The 20,383-nt window shown below is 37.1% G+C and overlaps 1 pseudogene; it reads left to right on the forward strand.

The window, feature by feature from the left end:
• The first annotated feature begins 11,517 nt into the window (after positions 1-11,517).
• Positions 11,518-16,735, forward strand: LOC119542919 (annotated as a pseudogene).
• The last annotated feature ends 3,648 nt before the right edge of the window (positions 16,736-20,383 follow it).

Raw genomic sequence — 20,383 nt, forward strand, 5'->3', positions numbered from 1 at the left:
CACACAATAGATCTGATCCAGCAGCACTTTGCTTCACTACTCAGCCTGCCTGCTCTATGGAAACCTTGGGCTTTATTCACTTCCCAAGTGTACAATTCCAATAGTATTTACATTCCCAATACTGTGCTACCATCATCAATATCCCATTACTATGTATACATTTTTAAATGTATGAGTGAGGAAAGAATTTCTCAAAAACAAATAAAATTAGGGCTTTTGAAAAGATAGTATGTCACTTAATTCTTGGAACTAACATAATGAAGTGAAACCAGAACCAAGGAGCTTCTGAGAAATGATAACGTGAAACTATAAATTTAGCTCTTCTACATACAGAAATTCCTTAGACCCCTGATTGCTATTTATCTTTGCTTTGGAATAAGTTCAGCATAAGGCATTGGGGATATTTATTCCACAAACCTTATACTGAGTACGTCACACTTGTGATCAAAGTACCTGCCTTCAAAGAGCTTGTAATTAGTGGAAAAGAGACAAATAGAAATAGACAAAATGAAAATACATTGTGATAAATGTTATTTTTATTTAAAAAATATACTTAAGTAGAACAAAGCCTTGATGAATGTAAATCATTTTCCTATTAACCAAGTTCCTATTTATCATTGAGATTATTTGGGAAGCTGTTCTTTTGATATCTATCTTTGCCCACTTCTTAAGATAATATGTATTGAACCTAAAGGATGTCAAAGAAGCTGATTATAAAGGTCTATGACAGGATAGTTGAATACTTATTTCAAAGTATCATGCTGGATACTGGAGAAGAAAAAAGGAAAATGAAAGCAAGTAGAGGGGGAAAAAAGGGAAAGATTGAAAAGAAAAGGATAGAAAAGAGGAAGGTGGGTTGGTTCCTGGTTTTCACTGATGAGTTGGCTTTGGGAAATTAACAGCCATTTATAGTTTAATGTGGATCCTACTCTACATTCTTGCACTAATAGGAGGATATTAGAGTAAAGGTGAAAATGTAAGGCAGAAAATAGTAAAACCCACAGTCCTTGAGGAACCAAAGAAAAGGCTTGATTTTTTAAAAGAAAAAGCCTTTTCCTGATTACAAAACTAAAAGAAGCTTGCTCTTAAAAACAAATGTAAACAATACAGAAATATATGATAGAAGTGAATCTAGTAATCACATCCATTTAGAGATTAACACTAACAGTTTAATAAATATTCCTACATACATATTATGGGTAGTTTCGTATGTGAATTTATATGCATATATAACTTGTAACAGAATTATACCAAACATTTTGTTCTGTAATTTTTTTCACACATCTTCAACCTCTTGTATTGTCAGAATGTATCTCATTGGAAGAATCTTAAAAATTCAGGATAACAATTGTATTCAAAAACATTGATTCCCTATTTTTCTCATGTTTTAGCCAAGTTGAGATAGTTTCTTTCCTGAATGTCTTCTATCAAAATATATGAAGAAAAGAGTGAAATTCAGGTAGCTGAACAAGGGAGAGTTAAAGCTTTTTAGTTCTTCCTAACTGAAATCTCAGTATGTCTTTATCATTCACTTTTTTAAAAAAATTAAAATGGCATGAGAATTGTAAAATATTAAAATAAGATATGACAGAAATTTAAAAATAAAACATCCACTGTTGTTTTGAGATATTATTTCCAGATACTCTCATGTATATATGTGACATGTAGAATTACAACACATATTTTGTTTCCTATACAAATATGGAATCATGCATATTTTTCTGCAACTGACTTCTCCTATTTAAGACTATTATCACTGATGTCTTTCCAACTCTATAAACTTCAATCTGACTCATTTTGTTTAGTTGCTGTGTAGTATTATGTAAGACAGATTACTACAACTTATTTGACCTTTTCCTATTTTACAGACATTTGGGTTTTTTCTATTTCTGTTCTGGTTGTTTACCACTACAAATAATGCTGCAGTTAACATCTTTGTCATTATTTAATTTAAATAAACATTGAAATGGAAAAACGTTTTCATCAACAAAATAGAAATTGCGCAGTATTTTTGGGTTGGCCATTCTTTTTACTTCTTCTGATTCTACTGCTAAATAACAGCTTGTCACCAGCCAATTTATTGAAGCACTGTTAGATAATAGTGATAAAAAAAAAAGACACAAAGGTGTTTTTGTTCTAGAAACTTTAAAAATATAGGTAACACTTAAAAAAGATAAAAGATCATGCCCTGAGACTAAAGCTAGTAAATATTAGAGCAAAATTCATCATCTGTGTAAGTAAGCCACTGTAAAAAGATTGAAGAAGTTGTAAAAAGTCTTAGGAAAGGTACAAGCCCAATTTAAGGCTTTTCAGAGTATCCCTTTTTTTTTTTGGTCATAGGATGACCCAAGAATGTAAACTAGTATAATAGAAGGAGGTAAGATGAAAGGCAATAATAAATATACAAATTCACCTGCCATTTTCTCCATCTTTTCATATCCTTTCCCTTCCCTTCAGAGAGGCCTTTTCAGTTCTTCCCAAAGGAGATCGGTATAACTTACAATATTATACTTCAGTTACTTTATTGTATTTTAGGTTTTTTTTAAATTTACTTTTTCTCGATTTTTAGCTTGCATTTCCATTCAATATATCCCTGAAGTAAAGACTGCATTTGTCCAGGTACTCTGAATTTCACAATACGGATTCGAAGCTCAGAAAAGAGTGGGAGGGGTGCATGCCTTGCTTAATGAATTTCAAGCACCCAGTTCATGGGGTAAAGGACAAGGTGAAGACTGCTCTGAATAATCCTACTATTCAGAAAATCTGGCATCTACAGGAAAAACAGGCCATTTACCGGGACCCCAAAGGTAAAGGCAGCTAACTGCCAGACATGGGTAGGGAAATGCGGGAGGGCCTTAGCAAATATTGCCTGCCCCCTGGGGCCTAGTCTGCTTTGTCTCAAGCGGGAGATAAAGGGAATTTGTTAAATAAAGAAGCCAATTGGGTCAGACAAAAGCTTGTGGCACAGGAAGTTAGTTCCACTAAGGTTACCGAAATATAGGCATTTGAATAGGCTTCTTGGTGTGAGGCTGAAGTGATACCTGACTAAAAAGAAACAGCAGCAGGTTTCTCTTTAAGGGATTACTGGTTTCTGGGCGGTTGATGTAAACTCAGTGTCCCGGAAGAGTGTCCTTGAGAATTTTAAAGGTTAACTGCCTGGGAAATGACTTCAGTTGCAATGGTAGGGCTTCCTGCAAGGACCAGACAAGCTATAAGCTACTGGGTTGTCATTACTTATAGGCCTCTTCACTAGAAATTTCCACCAAAAGCAAGGCAATATGTATTTTTTAAAAGAAAATATGGATTCATTTTGATATTTCCAAAATTCGTTTTGCCTTATGAGATTTTTACTTAACTTCCTCATTTTTATACCTGTATCTCCTTTCTCTCATGCTGAAAATCTTGGTTCCTAACCATATTAATATGATTAAATTACTTGTCATATCCTAAAATGTTTTATAGAAATAAAATAATTTCAACATATAATATATTATTACTCTTAATAATAAGGCTAGTAAATAAAATTTAAAATTTCTTTACATTTATTTTGCCCTTAAATGATAGCATGTTCAATCAAACTATGTTTTAAAGTCACTTAACATCATTAATTTCTGTCGGTGGTCAAATTACCAGTTTGATATGCAATTCAGTTTATTTGTTTCAGTTTCACGTTTTCTTTAGGGATTGCTCATTTTACTTAATTTTTTAAATTAGCATCTATAAAACACTCCCATTATTCCACGGTCAAAAACTATAAAGCAAGTTATATTCCAGAAAATCCCTGCTTCTATCCCTGTGTCTCTCTACTCTATTCACTACCCCTAAAGGTAGTCATTTTATTAATTTTGGCTTATCCTTTCAGTACTTACTTTTGCAAGGTATAGTTTTGAATTCTCCCACCACCCTCTTACTTATACAAAGGTTGTATATATTGTTCTGTACTTTGTTTCTTGGATTCACTCCATATCATTCTTACTCAGTTGTTGAAGCATTGGTTATATTCAAACTTATGAAATCAGTTTACAAAACAGAAAGCTTGGAACATAATATCAGCTATTACGTATTACGTGGAAAAGTTGAACTTCATAATTTGTTTATCCTAGGTAAGCGAGCCTGATTTCTGAGGAGGGGCAGAGCAATTTGAGGGGCAGCAAATATTTGATGTCAGGCTCCCTCAAAGCCTAAAGATTACATACTATATAAACCACATTTCTTAATCACTCACAACAAATTCATTTGCAAATAATGTTGAGATGTTTGGAATTATGATACTCCAAATTCCTTATAAACTACCTTTGATACCAAAATAAATTCTAAACATATTAGAGATGTAAATATACAAAATTTAATTGTAAAAGTACTAGACTGTAATGTACTATTCTTGTAATCTTGGCTGTCCTATGCATCCGAGGAAACCCATAGGACACCAGGCATATATTCTCAGTTTCAAAGTAGTAAAAACAATAAAATAAAAATTAAATTAAAATAAAACAAAATTTTAAAAATAGGCAGTATAACACTTTTCATATATCATATTAGCAAAAACTGAGACATAGTTGATGAAATTGTGGATAAATGGACACTCATAGAAAGCGTGCAGGAAGAATAAATTGTTAATCACTCTGAAAGGAAATCAGACAGAAGAGTCCTATTCATCAGTGGTGAGGCCCAGTCTTCTAGAGTTAGAAAATCCTGGAATTACCATCCCAGCTCCAGTTTTTGCTGGTTTTGTGACCCTGGGCAAGTTATTTTGCAACCATTTGAGTCTCAATTTCCTTGTAAGTAAATGGAAATAATACTTGAATCTATTTCAAAAAGTTGTTGTGAGGAATTAATAAGATAATCATCTAATATGTATTTTGTCTAGCTCATAGAATTGATGCAATAAATGTCAGTTATTGCCTGGAAATGTAAAATGTGAATACCTGTTGCACCAATTTCATTTCTAGGAATTTATGCACAGGCATTAATCAAACAACCATACAAAGATATTCATTGCAGCATTATTGGTAATAGCTAAAAAATTTTTTTTCAATCTAAATGTCCATCAGTAGGACTTTGCGTGAATATGTCCTGCTATGTCCATATATTGGAGTATTTATGCAATCATTCAAAACAAAACAAAAGATGAGGCAAACTTAAATCTATGGAGAAAATTCCATTGTTTATCAAGGCAGATAATTTTACAGATTAAGATGATCTCATCTATGTCATAAACAGACATAAATAAAGTGTGGAAAATAGATATATACCAAACAGTAATGGTTATTTCTAAGAAGTAAAATGAGGGATTTTCACATTCTGTTACTGGGATTTTTTAGAGCACATATTATCACGCAAAACTAATAAATATCTCTATTTTGGAAGAATAAGAGTAGCCTCTGTGGAAATCAATAATTATCACTAAAACAAACATTCCATTAACAATTTTGAAATATGAAAATAGTTCAAGTACTTGTATTATTACCATTAGGGGAAGCTAGAATCCTGGAAGCCTGGCTTTTGAACCACAGATTTGATCATCTTGCTTTGGTGAGTTCCAGAGGCCATTTGGCTCACTTGGAGGGTCACACCGCTCCCTAGCGTTCCACTGTTGCTCAGTCTTCACCAATCTCCCAACTGTTGTAGATCGTTTGGGAAGTTTCCTTAACATCACCAAATCTTCCAAGTACAAGGAAATACATGCCTAGGCATATTCCTCAGTGAAATCAATGTACGCTTGAACTGGGAGTTTCCAAAATGAAACCAACTGGAGAAAAATATCTAATGAAAACGATTGTCAGAGTCGATGACACTTGCTTTTACAACTTGATTTACGGTGATTCAAACCAAGTGGTGAAACCAGACATGGAGACCTTGGCTGAATGTGATTAGGTACCATAATGGAAGTACAAATTGCTGAAGGCATGCAGAAAATAGATTTGTTGAGCAGAAGAAGAGATCTGTTGACCATCAGGGGTTTAACTGAAAGTATTATCAGTTTTGTTCATCTTGTTTCAGTGTATTAGCAGGGAGATTGAAAAAAAGAAGAGAAAAAAGCAGAGAATAAAACACAAACCTAAATGTTCTTTTTCAAAACTTAGAAAAAGCATATGATCAAACCTCCAGGATGTAGCATGATTAATTCATGCTATAAATTCAGTCATTTAGTTAACAAATATTTATTAAATATTGCTATTTTCCAAGCCACAGTCTAAGCACTGAGAAACAGCTTTGGCATAAATTTATGTGTGTCACTGAGTGTCCGAATAACCAAAACCTAGGCACCCAAAATCAGTGACCTTCCTTAATGCCAGGGGCTGCTCCCTTCCAAACCAAGTTTCAATGGCTATTCCTCCATGTCTGAGGCTGTACCCTCCAAAAACATCTTTGGCATAAATTTATGCATCACTGAGCGCCCAGACCAAGTGTGGTCTCCGGCTTACAGCTTTGACAGGAGTTTATGTGTCACTGAAAAAGAAACCAAACCAGGGAAATACAGCAGTGAAAAAAACTGTTCAGTCCATTGAGTTTTAATTAATGTAAAAATGTATTTCCATAGACTTTTTGGTTTTGACTTTCAGTGACAACAAGAAAATACACATTTTTTCCTCTAGAGTGGCTCCAAAATTAAGTTTATTTTAAAAATTCAGAGAGAGAAGAAAATGCATGACAGACATTTACCTTTTCTGACAAGGTAGACAGTATCCCATAAATTCTACCACTTCTTTTTCATTTTATATTGTAAAGCAATATGTATGATGCATTTAAAAGAATAATAATGAAATGCAACCCTTGTGCTCTCAATCCAGATCAAGACATAGAACTCTGCTTGGCACCTTGGAAACTCAATGGGACTTTTTTCCTATCGTACCCTGTATTAGTTTCCTGGGGTTGCTGTAACAAATTGCCACAACTGGGTGGCTTAAAACAACAGAAATTTATTCTCTCACAGTGTGGTACGTTAGAAGCCCAGAATCAAGGTGTCAGTGGGGCCATGCTTCCTTCAAAGACTAAGGAAAACTGCTTCCTTGGCTCTTTCTAGCTTCTGGTAGTTGCTGGAAACCTTTGGTGTTACTTGTTGTTCCTTGGCTTGTGGATGCATCCTTCCAATGTCTGCCTCTTCTTCACATGGCCTTCTCCCGTCTGTCTCTGTGTGTGTCTATGTTCAAACTTCCCTTTTTTTTAAAATAAGGACACCAGTCATATTGCACTATGGACTACCCAAATGTAGTATGATCTCATCTTATCTAACTGCATTTGTAAAGATCCTATTTCCAAATAAAGCCACGTCACAGGTACTAGGGGGTTAGAACTTGAACTCATCCGTTTTTTGGAAACACAATTCAATCTACAACACAGTTTTGCCCTTCTCCCAAGATATCCTGTTTCTTGTATCAATCGTTCCCTTGCTTCTCTTTATCTTTTACCAAATTTTTTAGCCAAGAAAGTAGAAGTCACTTTTATTAACTTTTAAGTAGATACATATATTCACTTTAATTTTGCTGCAGAAAACAGACAGATTGTCTAAAGCCTGCCTTTTATTCCCCCAGAGTCTGATTGTTATTTCTATTCCTTGGTTTTGATCATATTGCAAAACTAGGGCTCTGGTCAGAAATAATTCAAAATAACCCACATGCCTTACTGTGAAGACTTAGATTGCACTTTCCCTCCTGAAATTCTCACCTGAGACTTCACAGGCCAATGAGGATTGTGAAAATTGTTTCTGGTTTACAAGCTAATGATTAGTGCAACCAGATTAGACCCCTAAGAATGTAGCTATACCTGAACCAAATCATCAGTTCATTTAGATGGATCCCTAAGTTTTATCCAAGAGGTTCCCACTGATCTCCTAGAGAAATGAGAGGGTTAACACTGTGTCAGGCTAAGCTGCCTCGGAGATTGCCTGCTATGGAGTTAGCTGATAGGTAGAGAGAACAGTGTCAGCTCTAATCAGCTCCACTCCAACTGGTCTATTTTCTGCTGATTTATGCAGTGGGTGGGAAAAGTTGGCTATTCAAAGGAGACCTCCCACAGGGGCTTTCCCCCTAAGTAGACCCAACACCCCTATAAATACATTCTCAGGGTGCCCTCTAAATCTCTCTACAAACACTCCTCAAAATTTAATGGCTCAACTTGGCAGGTGAAATCACTGACCTTCCCCCTACATGGGATTTGACACCCAGGGGAGTGAATCTCCCTGGCAACGTGGAATATGACTCCTGGGGAGGAATCTAGACCCAGCATCGTGGGATGGAGAACATCTTCTTGACCAAAAGGGGGATGTGAAAGGAAATGAAATAAGCTTCAGTGGCAGAGAGATTCCAAAAGGAGCCGAGAGGTCACTCTGGTGGGCACTTGTATGCACAATATAGACAACTTTTTAGGTTCTAATGAATTAGAATAGCTAGCAGTAAATACCTGAAACTGTCAAACTACAACCCAGAATCCTTGAATCTTGAAGACGATTGTATAAAAATGTAGCTTATGAGGGGTGACAATGTGATTGGGAAAGCCATATGGACCACACTCCCCTTTGTCCAGTGTATGGATGGATGAGTAGAAAAATGGGAGGCAAAAAAAAAGAAAAAAAAAAGGTACCCAAGTGTTCTTTTTTACTTTAATTGTTCTTTTTCACTTTAATTCTTATTCTTATTATTTTTGTGTGTGTGATAACGAAATGTTCAAAAATTAATTTTGGTGATGAACTCACAGCTATATAATGGTACTGTGAACAACTGAATGTACACTTTGTATGACTGCATGGTATGTGAATATATCTCAATAAAATTGAATTTAAAAAAAATTTAATGGCTCTACAAGCCCGTGAAAAGTTAATCACAGACTTGGAAATATCTGGAGTCACAAAACAGCCCTGAAGGCTGAATAAGGCTGAATAACTCAGCTAGTACATAATGCTTTTCAATACACAGCGGTGTCTTGTGGGATTAAGTTATCTTCTTATATAACACAATAGAAACTGGGCTAAACAGTTTCAAAGTTGAGAAGAATCCAAACACATCACCTATAAAAAATTCAAAATTTTCGTTTATTTTGTTTTTCTTAGACTTCGGTACTGAAACACTGCCTACATTCTCAACATGTGAAAATGATATGGCCACTTCAGTGCCTCTGCATGTTGTGTAAAAAACTCAGAAGCAAAGCAGGACAAGAACATGTTATAGCAAGATGCAGTGTGCTGTACAAATCAAATCTAAATTATATAGCAATGCACCCCCACCTCTACACTCCTTTCCTCCCCCACTATGTGACCAAAGCAATGCCAAGGGGCCTCCTCACCAAGGCCAAGGCAGTTTGTGAAGTCTAGCACCCAGGACTCCAACCAGTCCTTGCCTTGAGGTGATCTTTACAGTTCTGCAGGTTTGGGCTGGAGCATGGCACTGTACTGCTTGATCAGTTCCACAAGTGCAGGGAAACTACTCCAGCTTAATTTGAAGCAGCCACACTCTTGGCTGTACTCAAAGACCTGGAGGCCTGGGAGTTAACCTTGCAGATTAACTGGATCATTTCCTAAGCTGCATCCTGTTTTATCCTAATATTTCAGTAGTATCAACACAGTAGGAAATGTTCTCTACTCTGAAGCTCCAAAGGCATCGTTTGGGGATGTTGGTGAGGGTCACATATGAAATGTTATGCAATGAGCTAACAGCTTAAATTGATGTAAATGATTTCCAAGAAAGTTATCTGGGGCCATTTACTTCTGCTTTATACCTGCATTCCAGAATCATTTTCATATTCTAATTTTAAAAGTTTATTTAGTAGTCATTTAACAAATTGTCTATGTAATCACCTCTTATGTGTTTTCAACTAATTTAATAACAACTTAATGAGCTATTAGTAAATCTAGGGAAAAGTACTGAATTAGCCTTAAGGAAGCCAATACTGTGCTAATTCACCGTAAGGAGAAAAAGTAATGTAAATAGAATTTTACTTAATGGTCAATAATTTGAAAAGCAATTTTATCGAAATGTTGCAAAGTTTCCCAAAAGCACCTACAGCAATTTATAGCAAGAAACCCTAAGTTTAGGGGTATGGAGGGCACACTCAATTCTTTAAGGTGAAAATTCACCTGTTTCGTGATTGTAATACATAATTTCCCCCCAGGGACCTAAGATATTTATACATTCAAAAGTTCATAAATTGCTGTTCTTGATTCTCAGAGACACTGCTCATTCTCTAATACATACACTGAATATAAATAAATAACTACAAGAAAAAAAAACAAAAAACCAACCAAACCAAAATAAAACCAAACAAACCTTGAACAACCTACATTCTGTGTGAATAACCTGACTAAAATGTTGGTTGTGCTACTCATTCCACTTCAGTGCAGAAATGATAGTTGATTTCAGTGTACCGTTGTTTGTTTTTTTTTTTTTTAAGTTGTTAGCACTTTTGTTTCTCAATGTCACCTGGCTTTGAAAAGATGAATAAATTTCTATTGAATCACAAATCGTCACAAATCCATTTTAGTGTAGTCTAAATAAAATCTAGCATAAATGTATCATTTTGTCCTGAGAAAAACGGCTCTGGGTCTTTGTCCCAACAGCTTTCTTCCGAAGGGCAAACCACAGTTGAGGTTGTCATTTTGGGTTTAAACTGCATAGAAAAGAGACAGTGAAGCTTGCCTGTTGTTTTTGTTTTCTTTTTAAGTCTGCAGATCTTGCTAAAACACTTCTTCCAGACCAACACTCAGATAGATGGGGAACTTCATCCTATTTGAAACAGAGGTGGTTTAAACAACATCAGACAAGCTTAGTGATCTGAAGGTCTCCACTTATCTTTATGGTGTTGATTGCAGATAACGTTTGAATGCGGCGGTAAAAATCAAAAAGTTGGGGTCCATCCACAAACACTCTGAAACGTGGGTGCTCACAAAGTGTTTCCACTCTGAATGGCTGGTCTGGGATGAATGGAAAGTAAGGGGTTGCTGACTGTTCTTCCCCTTTCCCCAGATATGCAGGAATTTCTGAGTATCCGTCAGTCTGTGTGCACAGCTTTGAATTCAATTGCCACATCGGCAGAAGGATGTTCCGAGTCACCACAGGTCCAGCTGATCGCAAAGCTCTCTCTCGGTTGAGGTCTATGATGCCCATCACGAACACATTTTTGCCTGGTTTCATGCCACCTTTAACATACCCACAAAATGGAACAATCCCTGTGGGCCGCCGATCCCGCCGTCTTCTTGCATAGCCGGCGGCCGGGAGGTGGGGGTGGGCGGTAGGGCGGGCGCGCTGCGGAATCCCGGGGCGGTCCTGCCACCCATTTAGTTTTGAAAAATTGAGTGGCAAGCACGTAGGTGCGTAAGGAGAGGGCACTATTGCTATTGTTAAATGAAGCTTCATGGGAGAAGATACGCAAAACGGAGTCTCTGAATCATAATATGACTTCAGCTTCCCTAAGGGTTTACAAGAGACTCTTGTGGGAATCCATAGCCAAGGTTGTGAGTCAGTTGAGAGAGTCAGTTGAGAAAAATGCAGCGTTCCCGAGAATCCGGATCTGGGAGAGATCTGGGGCATGTCGCAAGAATACGATCACGGGGAGGTAGTTTCCCAAGGGCCACCACTAGTTTTTAGTAGTATGTCAAAGTGGAACATTTCCGTGGAGATGAAAATAAGCTAGTAAATTGAAAACTTGATATTGTTTTTCTGGGGAGTTTTCGTTGTTCTAGTAGACGAACTTTGCATTCCCAGTGATATGCAGCAGCTGATAGCTCTATTCTGTTCTTTTGGCTTTCTACTGCTTGTGCTATGACACGTGCCACAGGCTGATTGATTCAAACAACGGGAATTTATTGTCACACGGTTTTGGAAACTAGAAGTCCAAGTCAAGGTATCTGTAAGCTGTACCTTCTCAAGAGGGCTGCAAACGTTCTGTTGCTGGCTTGCTGGCAACCGTTGGGGTTCCTTTGTCTTGCAAATGCCAAGGAATCCTCTCTCCCAGGACCATTTCTCTCCCCTTCTCTGTTTTTTCCTACCTGACTGCATCTGAATTTCCTCTGCTTATAGGGACTTCAGCCATATTGAATTAAGGTCAACCTTGATTCAATTTGGCCTCATCCAAATAGGATTTTTGAAGGTCCTATTTACAAACGAGTTCACACTCACAGTAGCAGGGGTTAGGATTTGAATATGTCATGTGTGTGTGTGTGTGGGGTGATTCTATCCACCGCAACTAGGGACTCCCCTGTGCCTGAAAATTTTGGTGCTTAGCCAAGAAATGGGGCAGAGATTATCTTCATATTTTTACAATAATTTTTTCTGTAGTGATTCCCTCCAAATTTCTAACTGACCTGCTGATTTTAGGCTCCGTTCTCTTAAACTTCCAGCTGTAAGACTTAAGTTTTGGGCCGCCTGATCTGTGAAGGGCTGGGGGAATAAAGCCAGTTTAAAAAGCAGCAAAATTACAGATCTTGCCCTGTCGAGGTCTGTCTTTCTAGAACAGGCTCCTCTATGGTCTCTGCCTGCTCTTTTCTGGGCCCTCTGGTATCTTCCACACACTTACATGGTTTAACTGTCAACCAGGGATTTGGGCAGAGTTTATATTCAAGATTTTGAATCTTGCTCCTTTTACAGTTTTCTTGCTGCCAAGATGTATTCCTCCTTAAAATTGCAGTTGTTTTGCCAATCCTGAACTCTGATCTTTAGCACCTTGGGTCAATAAGGCTGTGATCGCTCTCTCTCTCACCAGGCTGCTTGCTGCTGCCCAAAATCATGAAAGTTGAAAGCACTTTCCGGCCAAAAAGCTACAAACTTGCACAATTATTCCTTCCAATTGCAGCTTTTGGTGAATAAACTCCACTCCGGGCTTCTGTGTGCTTTTGGACCCTTTGTATTTAAAAAGTGGCTTTTTTTTTTTTTGTGGGAAATGTGTATTTTATCCAGTTTTTAAAATTGCTATCTTTTGAAGGGTTCCCGACTTCATTCCCCTGCCATTCTAAACTACTGATATTATAAATTAAAAAAAGACAGTCCTTGAAGGGTTGACCCATGACAATCAGGTTTTCAACGACATCACTGCACCAAAACTGCTCCCATTGGGATCTAATGATCTCCATATTGCTAAATCCAGTGGCAATTCTCAATTCTCAGCTTACTTGACTAAAAGGAGGAAACTAGCCTTTCCATATGCAAAATAAATCGAAGTCACGTCTTCAGTTAAAATTCAGATAACAGAAAAGATGCTTAATGTTTAACTCCCTTGAACAAACATAAGACTTTTATAAATATTGTTATGCTCTTATTTGTTATTCTAAACACTGTTACTCCTTTTGTTTGAAATATATATTTGACCTCTCTTCTAATGTATGTTTGTCAGTATACTTTCCAATAACCTTTCTGAATTTTGCTAATTTATGAAAAGTTCCACCTTTCCCTTACCTTTAAACATCAAATGTTGGATCTTTCAGGCGTGGTGTCACGAGGCTCCTCTTTCTCCACTTAGCATCAGGCAAGTCTTGGAGTGAGTCTGTAGTATATTCAGGTATATAAAGGAAAGCCTCTAAATGTAATTTAAAAACCCGGAGTGCTGGCCCTAGGCCCTGGCTGGTAAGCAGTTTGCTCACCTCCTGTACTGTAGTTCTCATAAATGATGGCATTTTTTTTTGCTAATTTGTTGCTGTGGTCTTTTTTCCACAGAAATTTGGCACATTCCTGGAAGGATCGGGAGCAACACAGGCCTTGAGACCAGAGGAGGTGGGTTCCAGGATTTGACCACGTGTGCACATGGGGAAACACCATTGTGTCGTAATCCTTTGGCTGCTTGAGCTGTTTTCAGAAAGGTGTTGTTTTCAGATAGAAATAATAAACTGAGAAACTCTCTGTCTGTTTACCTGTCAGTATGTCTAACCTCTTTGTCACCAGTTTTTTAAAAATTTATACATAGAGTATTTTTTAGAGGATTTGTAGGCTTACCGAAAAATTACAGAGAAATTACAGAGTTTCCGTATACCATCCCCCTCACACACACACATTTTTCCTTTTTTATTAACATTTTGCATTTGTGCGGTACACTTTATTACAATTGATGAACCAATATTATATTATTAACTAAATCCTCAATTTACATTAGAGTTCATTCATTGTATTGTACAGTTCTCTTTTTTTAAAATTTTTATTGTGGTTATGTATATAACATGCAATTTCCATTTTAACCACTTTTAAGTGTAAAATTCACAATTTATGCTACCATCGCTGTTATTCTCAAAACTTTTCCATTACGCTAACAGATGCTCTTTATCCATTAAGCACTAACTTTCTATTCCCCAAGCCTGGTAATCTGTAATCTACTTTCTGTCTGTATGATTTGTTATTGCATTTTACTTGGACCCCAGAAAAATTTAGTCACTCTTTTTGGACCTAAGATAGATCCACTTTCTTGAGTAGTGCTTACTCTAAAGGTCCAGATAGGAGCCCCACTCCCACTTAGCTTGTTTTAAATCATTATTCTCCATTCTTCATAATTTGGAATTGGTATACCAGAAAAAAATCCAAATTAGTTTTTTTTTCTCTTCATTTATCATGATTCCAACTTTCTCATTTTATGGGGCAAATTTTCCAATGTGTATGTAAATTCCTAAGCATCAAAATTGTTAAGGTAATCTCAGAGCTCTGACCAGGTAGAATGGAAAATATAGCACTAAAAAAAGATTAATAATTTAGCAGCACAACTGGCTAGAGTGTTATTAGGCCTGTTATGTAAAATGAAATGGCCACCAGCATTGGGCATTGCAGGTAGGACTCCTTTCCAAGAAAGGATTTCCCAGAAAATAAAAACGATTGACCTGCAGGGCCTTTCCCAGATAATGGAACAATAGAACGTGCACTACAGAACTGCAGATAAGCAACACCTGGTAATAAACCAGTTTTAGTTCAATAAAGATAGCTTATCATAATGGACAAACATACCATACTATTCAATGTAGATCCGAGCCCCAGTTTGTAAGACCCACCTACCCCCATGTAAAAGAGAAACTTAACGTCAGGCAGTCAGAACATTTCCTCACTTGCTAATGCATTTGCCCTATATCAGCTCCCCGTCTTTACTCCCCCGACCCCCCATGGAGCCACTTTCCACATGCGGTTTGGATGCTGCCAATTCATGACTCATAAAGTGCTTAAATAAAGGCCCATAAATAATATCTTATCTAATGTTTTATTTTAACAGGCTCTTCCATTTATCACAAGTATACTGTAAACTGCAGGTCAATGAATTGTGGGGCACAGCCCATAGGAAGTCATCATGGAACCCAAGAAGAATATAGCAACTCCCCTTAAGACCTGTAGAATGAATTCCAGTTTTATTGTCAAAGACTCACTTCTGTTCTAGTTCCTTTTCAGAATGAGCGCAGGCTGCCAAACTAACATATGGACAAATGTACCATCTTGTGGACTAGGGTCTATTTAAAGGCATTCTGGAGAAAGAACTGCCTTTTGCCAAATGGGCTGAGCCCCGTGATATTCTCTTCATCGCCCCCATATCTGTACAGACCATCTTCACGGAAACAAGTGCCTCCTTGCAAGCCTGCTCTCTACTGCAAACTGAAAGTCGAGAATGGCCAGCAGCAGCCACTTCAATAATGACACCCAAACAAGGTGAGCTTGGCTCCTCTGCAAATCACAGACACCCTGACATATTAAAAAAGACCCTCTAGGTTTTTACCACCTTGTGTCAGCTTTGTCCTAAAAAGGAAAAGGCGGTACTCCTGTGGTATCCAGAACCAACTGAGCAAAACTGCAACAAAGTGTCCACAAGCTACATGGGGAGTAGGACAAGAAACCTCCAGACTGCTGGCGTGGCCTGGAAAACTGCTGGGCTAATACCGACTCTAAGATTTGTAGGAGTCCTTTCCTTGTTTAAATCTGTGGGTTCTGATCCCACCAGGAAAGCTCTCCTCCTTCCTTGCTTTTCTCCATGTTGCTCTCTGCAAGTGCCTTGCAATGATGAAGAATAATTATCATCCTTAGACAGGCAAATTTGTAGCCTAATTGATTACATGTGTGGCTTAGTATAAATTGTAGATTTTTATACCTACAAGTGGGGTATATGGACAGGAAATCAGCTCTTCCATTATCAAAAAAACTCTCCGTGACTTGTTTTCAATTAAGAAAACTTAACAACAACGAAAAGAGCCTTAATGTTTTGCTTAGGTGAACAAACATCATGACCTCTTTACAGATGTTCAGTGTCATTTCCCTTTTGTGCTTTTGAACAAATACTGACTCTTTGTTTTCCAATGTATACTTGACCTCTTCAAGTGTATATTTTTCTTTCAAATAGCTTTTCTTTTTTTAAGATTTAATAATTACAAACTTACAGGAAGTTGCAAAAATAATATGTAACTTTGTCTTCCATCTTGGATCCTGCAGAGGCCTGCTGGGAACAGGACTTCTGTAATAGCAAATACTTCTGGAAGGCAGTGGTCCAAGGCCATTTATGCTGGCTATGAGTGGGGTCTCTGGAACCAGAGGTAGCATACAGCTCTTCTTAAAATTGAAGGTATGTGTGCTGAAGATGATATGAATTCTATTTGGGCAAGAGATGTGCTTATGTGTACAAAGCTAAAAACAGCACAGTGACTTCTGGCAGCAAATTTAACAAAACCAGGGTAATCTGGGGAAAGGTAACTTAAATCCATGAAAACAGTGGCATGGTTTGTGCCAAATTCCAGAGCAACCTTCCTGCTAAGGCCTTTGAACACCAACTCTGTGTGATGCTATACCCCTCAAGCATTTAGACTTATTGGAAAATAAATAAAATGTTTATGATGTTATGAACATTGGTATACAAGTATCCATTTGAATCCCTGTTTTCAGTTCTCTTGGGTATATACTAGAAGTAGAATTGCCGGGTCAGATGGTAATATTATATTTAACATTCTGAGGAACTGCCAGACTGTTTTCCATAGTGGTTGCACCTCAAATAACCTTTTATTTGTTGGCTAATGATTACAAGGCCATCCCTCTCCTGTGGACTTCAAAGTAATTCCTGGAAAGAGGCAGGGGATATTGTCAGGTATTCAAGAGAACCCGAAAATAGATGAATTAAAAGAACTAAGATTTGGTAATTGCAGTTTCTGGCTAGTAGCTGCTCCCTCCCTTCTTCCTGCATGTATATCTTCAGTACACAACAAAAGCTATGTTACAAAATTTTCATTTTTTTTTCTTTAATTCAGTAACAGCTAGGGTAATGAAAATCTCCGTCTCAGCCTACCATCTCTCCCTTTCACTGTCACTGAGTTCTAGAAGACAAATTGTTAAGGTAATTGAGCCAAGTAGATCCAGGTAGCCTGGATAGTTGAGTCACAGCTTGGAGGGCAGATGCCCTGTAGAGTTCTTCGGGCCCCACAGCAGACCACATATGACAAAACAAAAAATACACTTTTGTTGTGTTGAGCCACTGGGATTTTGTTTTGTAACCATAATAGAGCATATATACTTTCTGAAATGCTCTGTGAAACTTTCTGCTGACTCTTAAATTGCTCTCCATCCCAGATTTCTCCTATAATGTTCCTTCTCTGTTTTTTTCAGGGTTGATTTAGGCGTAAGAAGCCAGCAGCCCATCCTAGTTTGCCACCTTATCAGACCCTAGGATCCCTCAAATATCCTCATTACCAGACATGAGAACATTAAATACGACTTAAAAGTGTTATTCAGTAAGGGAAGTTAGCTGTGACCCTAGAGAGAATACAAGCTTTTGTCTACTGGATCAAATGAAAATTTTCCTGAGAATATGTTTAACTGCAGAGAGATAGGGTTTGGAAAGCCCTATTGTTACAGCCTCTACAAGAAGGGCTAAGGATGTTTATCAGTGGTTCCATAATTACCCTGGATGTAAACAATCCAGGTCTCAAATAATAGTTTCTGAGTTGGTGAATGAGGAACTGCAGTTTGATTGTGCTGCTACCAGTTTATTTAGGAGGATAACCTGAATTCACTTGGTGTGGTAAACTGTTCCTAAGGGCAAGAGGGCAATGACATACCTTACAGAGAAAAGACATGTGTTACATAAGCTTCATTCAGGTATGAGTTATAGTGCTGGTGGCTGTGAGTTTAGTGTTAATGAAAAAATAATATATAATAAGTAAAATGTCTTTATACAGAAACACAAACAAAACAAGGTTATGTATTGGTCAGTTGACAAAAATGTGACAGAGGCTTGCCGGAACTTAACGTATTTCTTCTAGGAGCAAAGGTTCAGTATTCACTAATTCAGTGTTCCCAGAGACTTTACATAATTATTGTGAGTAACAAGAATTGACTTGTTATGTGATGGTTAACTTGATGTGTCAGCTTGGCTAGGCTATGGTGTCTAGTTGTTTAGTTAAGTAAGCACTGGCCTGATTGTTACTGTGAGGGCATCTTATGTATTCAACATAGGGCTGTACAACACAAACAGGAACCCTAATGTAAACCACGGACTACAGCTAATAGTACAATTATAATAATATTCTTTCATCAATTGTAACAAATACACCACACTAATGCAAGGTGTTAATAACACGGGGTTGTGACAGGAGGTGGTTTCCTAGACTTTACACCCACAGCACAAGCAATGAAAGAAGAAATAGATAAATGGGATCTCAAAATTGAATACCTTTGGGCATCAAAGGACTTTGTCAAGAAAATAAAAAGACAGCCTACTGAATGGGAGAAAATACTTGGAAACCACATATCCGATCCGGGTTTAATATCCAGAATATATAAAGAAATCTTACAAATCAACAACAAAAAGACAAACAACCCCATTTAAAATGGGCAAAAACATGGATAAGACACTTTTCCAAAAAGGAAATACTTTTAAAACTTTAAAGGGAGAAGTGAGAGAAACTTCACTTCTTCTTCAGCTAGCCACCTCTCCTGGGGAGTTCATCGAACACCTTCATCAGAGTTGCCAGTTTGCTGCCTGCCCTGTGGAATTTGGACTTGTGTATCCTGCCCTACAGAAGTTGGATTTGTCCATCCCCACAGTTGTGAGACACTTTTATAAAATCTTACATTTACAGACACCTCTTGTTGGTTCTGTTTCCCTAGAGAATTCTAACTAATACACTCTTAAACAACCATTTGGTCAAAGAAGAAATTGCAAGAGCAATTACTTTGAAAGTTACCACTTTTTTGTATGTATGTGTATGTGTGTGTATATATATGCATATACATATTTCACCAAAAAAATGTTTAAAAAAAAAAAAAAAGAAAAAAAAACCTACCAAAACATTGCTGAAAGAAATTAAAGAAGATCTAAATCAATGGAAAGACATCCTGTGTTCATGGATTAGAAAACTTAATCTTGTTAAGATGTGAATATTACCCAAAATGATTTACACAATCAAAAAAATCCCAATAAAAATTCCAACAGTCTCGTTTGCAGGTATGGAAAAGCCAATCATCAAATTTATATAGAATGGTAATGGGCCCTGAGTAGCCACAGCCACCCTGAAACAGAACAAAGTAGGAGGATTCACATTTCCCGATTTCAAACTTACCATTTCAGTAATCGAAATGGTGTGGTACTGGCAGAGGGACAGACAAATAGACAAACGGAAGAAGATTCAGAGTTCAGAAATAAACCCAAGATCTATGGTCAACTGATTTCAACAAGGGTGCCAGGTCCATTCAACAGAGAAAAAAACAGTCTGTTCAAGAAATCGTGCTGGGAAAATTGGCTAACTTCATGCAAAAGAATGAAAGTGGACTCCTATCTTACACCATTTACAAAAATGAACTCAAAATGGATCAACAACCTAAATATAAGCACTAAAACCATACAACTCTTGGAAGAAAACATAGGAGAATATCTTCAGGTCCTTGTATTAGGTGATGGATTCTTAGATATGATCCCCAAAGCATGAGCAACAAAAGAAAAAATAGTTAATCGGACTCCATCAAAATTAAAAATTTTTGTATATCAAAGGATATTATCAACAAAATGAAAAGTCAACCTACATAATAGGAAAAAATTTCAAAATCATATATCTGATAAGGATTTAACATCTAGAACATATGTAGAACTGCTACAACTCAACAACAAAAAAACAAAATTTAAAAATGGGCCAAAGACTTGAATAGACATTTCTTTAAAGATATACAAGTGGCCAATAAGCATATAAAAAAAAGCTTAACATCATTAGCCATTAGGGAAATACAAATCAAAACCACATTGAGATACCACCTCACACCTATTAAAATGGCTACGATTTTAAAAACTGGAAAATAACAAGTGCCTGTGAGGATGCAGAGAAATAAGAATCTTGGTACATTGTTAGTGGTAATGCAAAATGGTGTAATGACTGTGGAAAAGTCTGGCAGTTCCTCACAAAAGTTAAACATAAAACTACCATTTGACCCAGGAATTCCACTTCTAGGAATATACTCAAAAGAATTAA

The sequence above is a fragment of the Choloepus didactylus genome, chromosome 8 (assembly GCF_015220235.1).
Source record: "Choloepus didactylus isolate mChoDid1 chromosome 8, mChoDid1.pri, whole genome shotgun sequence".
In the NCBI taxonomy this organism is placed as follows: Eukaryota; Metazoa; Chordata; class Mammalia; order Pilosa; family Megalonychidae; genus Choloepus; species Choloepus didactylus.